Source organism: Zalophus californianus, chromosome 14, assembly GCF_009762305.2.
Source record: "Zalophus californianus isolate mZalCal1 chromosome 14, mZalCal1.pri.v2, whole genome shotgun sequence".
Taxonomy (NCBI): Eukaryota; Metazoa; Chordata; class Mammalia; order Carnivora; family Otariidae; genus Zalophus; species Zalophus californianus.
The window spans coordinates 6,831,016-6,837,306 of NC_045608.1; positions in this window are offsets into that span (position 1 = coordinate 6,831,016).

A 6,291-nucleotide genomic window follows, 5' to 3' on the forward strand; every position below is an offset into this window, starting at 1 on the left:
TAGCAGTTAGAGATTGTCGTCTGGCTAAAATGACCCGCCAGTTGCCAAGTAGTGAGATCCAACTTACGCTAAATGAAAAGTTACATATGTGCCTGTTTTTCTAGACGTAGAAAAATTCTAGGGAGAGAAACACAACTACTTGTAGTTGGATTTGTTGTCTTTAACGTTACAGTTTACCTCTTTAATGTTTGGACAGCTTTTATAATAAACAAATATTTAAGTATTTGAATGTTAATTTGTATACTTAAAAAATATTCTAGACTAGCCCAAAGGGGTAGAGAATATTAAATCTGTCATCCAGCTAAGAAATGAAAGATGCAAATTACTTCTATGACTAAAAACAAAACCCCAAACCCTATAAAGTTTCCACCTTGAAAGAGTTTCAGTTTCTCCCTAGAGAGTTTGCAAGCCCAGTGCCTGGAAATCCTGTCTCTCTAGTTCTACTTAACTGTAAAGCAACTCGAGTGTCCTACCCACTTCCCCAGTGTTGAGTTTTTCAAATCTTGTCAGGGCTGCAAGTGAAATTTAGAGCTACGTTTCTTGGTGCATGAACCTGATATTCTCGAGGTAGTGGGGCTTACTGCAATGTATGCAAGCACAAAACAGGCTGTTTACGGCCTCTGTCGCTAAACAGCAGCGTCAAGGCAAAACAGGCCCAAATACTGAAGGATCATTTTTGAAAGTCCATTGTGGTGAGGAAACCAAAATTCCAGCATTTGAAAACTTTTGGGGTCCTCTCCAGGGATGACCTGTGAATTGCTCTTCCGAGAAGCAAAAGTTACTCTTACAGATGATCCCTGTGAAATGGGGTTGGCTGAGCAACAGGATGTAAAAATTACCTCTGATTACGCTTATTACCTCATTTTTGTTTTGCACTTTTATTTCAAATGTTTTTTGGTGAGCTACAAAAAGCAAATCAAACATGTTAACTATCAGGACACTTCTCTGTTGTAAACCTTTCTTTTTGTTTTGTTTTGAATTAGGTACTCTAGGTCCAACAACTTAAAAAGACTGTTTCTATGTTCCTAGACAAACCTGACTTGTTCATGGGTATGTATAATTTCAGCACAGGCATACATTTATATTTTGCTTTTGTACCTCAGTATGAATTCATACTGGATTTTCCATATTGCTTCATGATCTTATTTTAATGACAAGAAAATATACCTGAACCAGATTTACCATGATTTACTTAACCATCCCTTGGTCATTTAAATTATCCTTTTTAGTTGTTTAAGATTTTTTTTTTAAAGATTTTATTTATTTGACAGACACAGCGAGAGAGGGAACACAAGCAGGGGGAGTGGGAGAGGGAGAAGCAGGCTTCCCACGGAGCAGGGAGCCCGACACGGGGCTTGATCCCAGGACCCTGGGATCATGACCTGAGCCAAAGGCAGAGGCTTAACAACTGAGCCACCCAGGCGCCCTAAGATTTTATTTGACAGAGGGGGAGGAGAGAGAGAGAGAGATTGAGAGCACGCACAAGCATGGGGGAGGGACAGAGGAAGAGGAATGAAGCAGGTCCCCGCTGAGCAGGGAGCCCGATGCAGGGCTTGAGCCCAGGACCCTGGGATCATGACCTGAGTCGAAGGCAGATGCCCAACAGACTGAGCCACCCAGGGGCCCCATTTAAGTAATAATAATGGTCACTTATCCATCCTTCCCACTTATGACCATGGTATAGAGGCTGCGTTATCTGTTGCTGAGTAACAAATTACACCCAAACTTAGTTTAACAAACGTGTATTATCTCAGTTTTTGGGTGTCAAGAATACAGGAGCAGCTTAGCTGAGTGGTTCTGGCTTGGGAACTGTCAGGAGATTGCAGTCAAGCTGTTGGCCAGGACTGCGGTCACCTGAGACTTGACTGGGGATGGCTCACTTCATGTGCCCTTCTGCGTTGGCTGCTTAAACATCTGCATGATAGGACAGCCAGCTTCCCCTAGAGCTGGTCATGTGAGGAGGAGAGGGAAACCTAGAAATCCCCTCTTGGGGGTGATGTGCCATCACTTTTGCCATTGTGTATATCATGCAGACCAACCCTGGTATGATCCAAGAGAGGGCTACTCAAGAGCCTGCACATCAGAGGGTGGCTGCCTCAAGAGCCTGCATATCAGAGGGTGGCTGCCGTAGGTGCCTTCTGATGTTCTAGCCATCTGCTTCCCATTCCTTTCTTTGCTTTCGTATTCTGGGTCTTAATCTAAGAAGACCTTTGTTGCAGGAACAATTAGTCACATCCTTTTTATATAGAAACATTTAATTTTCTGTGCATCCCAAATTATCTTCCTGGGTTGTAGGAATAAAGAAAGATAAATTCTCTTTATAGATGATCCTTACTGGTTTCGGAACTTTTCAGACCTCTTGCAACTGAACTGTACTGAATAAGAAATGAAACGATGCTCATTCTTATGACACAAGAAACCCTAGTTAAGGGCGCCTGGGTGGCTCAGTTGGTTAAGCGACTGCCTTCGGCTCAGGTCATGATCCTGGAGTCCCGGAATCGAGTCCCACATCGGGCTCCCTGCTCAGCAGGGAGTCTGCTTCTCCCTCTGACCCTCTTCCCTCTTTTTTTTTTTTTAAAAAGATTTTATTTATTTATTCATGAGAGACAGAGGGGGGGAAGAGAGAGAGAGAAGCAGAGGGAGAAGCAGGCTCCCAAGGAGCAGGGAGCCCGATGCGGGACTCGATCCCAGGACCTCGGGATCATGACCTGAGCCGAAGGCAGATGCTTAACCATCTGAGCCACCCAGGCGCCCTGACCCTCTTCCCTCTTGTGCTCTCTATCTCTCATTCTCTCTCTGTCAAAAAAAAAAAAAAAAAAAAAAACCCTAGTTAACAGCAATGACAACCCAACCCAGGATGGCTATTACCAAAAAAAAAAACAAAAAAAACCCAGAAAACAAGTTTGGTGTGGATATGAAGAAAAAGGAATCATTTTGTATAGCTTCTGACAATATAAAATGGTGCAATCACCAAAAACAGCCTGGCAGTTCCTCAAATTAAAAATACTATATATTCCAGGGGTGGCTGGGTGGCTCAGTTGGTTAAGCGACTGCCTTCGGCTCAGGTCAGGATCCCAGGGTCCTGGGATCGAGCCCCGCATCGGGCTCCCTGCTCGGCGGGAAGCCTGCTTCTCCCTCTCCCACTCCCCCTGCTTGTGTTCCCTCTCTCACTGTGTCAAATAAAATCTTAAAAAAAAAAAAATATTCCAGCAACTTCACTTCTGAATATATACCCAAAAGAACTGAAGCAAGGACTCAGCTATTCGCACATCAGTGTTCATAGCAGCATTGTTCACAACGGCCAAAATGTGGAAAGAGCCCAACCCATCAACCGATGAATGGATAAACAATATGGTATGTACATACAATGGAATATTCAGCTTTCAAAAGGAGTACAATTCTGAGACCTGCTAGGACATGGGTGAACCTTGAAGACCTTCAGCTGAGTGAAATAAGCCAGTCCCAAGAAGACCAATATTGTACAAATGAACATACCAGAGGTACCTAGTATAGTCAAGTTCATAGAGCTAGAAAGAAGTACAGTGATTACCAGGGGCTAGAGGGAGATGGGGAATGGGAGTTACTGCTTGAGTTCAGAGTTTTCAGTTCTGGAGATGAATGGTGGTGATACTTGCACAATGGGAATGTATTTAAGGCCACCAAATTCTACACTCAACTATAGTGAGAATGAGAAATTCCACATGTGTATTTAATCACAATAAAAAAAAACTTTTGGAACAACCACTTTGGAGAACAATCTGGCAATATCCAATAAAATTGAAGATGTAAATACCTATGACCCCCCAACCACAGAAGAATTTCCTAAATTGTCATAAATGTATACAATGGGATGCTATACGGTGTGGAAAAATGTTTCAAACTATATAATCTAGCAAGGATCCATCTCAAACTTAACATTGACTATAAAAAACAAGTAGAAAATGTACCTGTAGAGGTGCCTGGGGGGCTCAGTCGTTAAGCGTCTGCCTTCGGCTCAGGTCGTGATCCCAGGGTCCCGGGATCGAGCCCCACATCGGGCTCCCTGCTCGGCGGGAAGCCTGCTTCTCCCTCTTCCACTCCCCCTGCTTGTGTTCCCTCTCTCGCTGTGTGTCTGTCAAATAAAATCCTAAAAAAATACCTGTATATAAATATTTTTTTTAAATTCATGGATCTATACATATGAGGTAAAATAATAGGCTAGTAGCTACCCTCTGGAGAAGCAAATAGAGAAATGTGATTGAGGAGAAAGGACACATAGGGTTTTCAATTGTGTCTGTGATGTCTATCCTTAGCCTGGTCATTATGAATGTTGTATTTTCGTTCTCTCTCGCTCTCCCTTTCTCTTTGTGCCTGAGATAGTTTATTAAACTCCACATAGGAGCAAAAAAATAAGAGGGGGGGGAATAAAAGACCAAAAGAGCCAAAGCTCAAATCAAAATAACCAACCTCTTTTCACCCTCCACCTTTATAACACACAAAAATATCAACCTTATAAAGATATATAGTATTTTTAAAGTTATTTTTATCTTCTCTCCCCAAAGCAGGGGTTGTGTCTAAGATGGTTTTTTTTTTTTCTTGTTGACTCTTGCTTGGGTCATGTTGGGCACTTAGTAGATGATGGTGACGTCAGGCTGTGAGGAGCGTGACAGCTTTACCTGTTGCCTTGGGGAATAATTCCTCCCCTGCCCACACATAGCTGCATAGCATATGCCATGGATACCCTGTCATCAGGTCAACACATTTTCTCCCAGCTCTTCCAACCGAAAATATGTATACTTCTACTAACTTGTGTTGAAGAGCAAGAATTCTAAACTTAAGGCTAGCTGATTTTAAGGTTCAACTATGTGAAGGTTACTTTATGCCTTCCAAATGGTTCCTGATGTTGTGAAACAGGAGATTCATTTCTCCGGCGGTAACAATAGTCCCATTGAGAGAGCAGCCCTGGCACATGCATATGTCGTTCGTGGTTTGCCAGAACAAAATCTTAGTTAACCCACAAACATTACAGGCAGACGTAGGTGTGTAGAGAAACCCAAATATCAGTCAGCCAAAAGGAGGAAAATGTGCAAGTCCACCCGCACATTAAATTGACAGGTTTGGCACCAATGTAAGGATTTTCTGACGTTCCTTCTCTCCTTCCAGTCACTTTTAAGAGTGATGAGAAGTTTTTAGAGCAGCATAAAACAAGATGTTTGTATGGTTTGCCCTCTTTGGCAAAGAAAACCGTCTTTGACTCGACTAGGTCTGTGGCAGAAAACAGGTTTGAGAAGAGTTTTGAAAGAACCAGGTGAGGGGCGCCTGGGGGGCTCAGTCGGTTAAGGGTTCGACTCCTGATTTTGGCTCAGGTCATGATATCACGGTCGGGAGACTGAGCCCCATGTCAGGTTCTGTGCGGGGCAAGGAGCCTGCTTAAGATTCCCTCTCCCTCGGCTCCTGCCCATCCCTCTCCACCTGCAGGTGCGTGCTCTAAAATCCTAAAAAAACAACAACAACAACAAAACAGGCAAGGCTGAGATGTGAATGTTTCAGCTGAGCGTTTTAGTGGTCACTGTATACAAAAGTGACATTCAGAAGTGGGTGTGTTCCCGATGTGTGTTCTTGACTGAGTCACTTCATCCCTCTATATTCTGGAGTGCTCTGACCCTTAACCTTATTCTCTCCTTCTGTGAGGACTGTGAGAAATTTCTGGATAACATCTTAAGCCTCATGGGTGAGAATTTCCTGGAAATACAGCAATTATTCCCAACTTGACAGGTCTACTCTTTTCCTGGAGAGAAAAGAAAAACACTGAGTTAGTACCCTGAACCTAACTTGACTGTTGACATTCCCTTCCTCTTTGCTGTGGACTTTCCTCCTCAAGGCCACGTTTTGAGACCAAGTATAACAAGTACAGAAGAAGAAAACTACAGAGTGCTCCTTTTGAACTCAATAAAACCTTTTGCTTGCAGATAATATGAAATACTTCTAACTTTTCTACAAGTGTGTGCCTTCCTCAGGAGGGGCTGGAAGGAGAGTGAGAACAGGGTCAGTGGAGCCCAGTCTAATGTATGGGTGGACAACTCAGGCCTTATGTTCTACAGATGTTAGAGCAGAAGCATCATCTTCATACACAAAGCTCATCAGTCAGTCAATAAGCATTTACTGAATGCCTCAACTGTGTTCAGTACTGAGTTATGCGTGAGGTCAATGTGGTATGATGCCAGCCTCGTCAATGCCAGACTGGGAGCCAGGAGGCCTGCCAATCACTGGATTTTGGGAAAAACCAAAAATTTTCTCCTCCCAGGGCCTCAG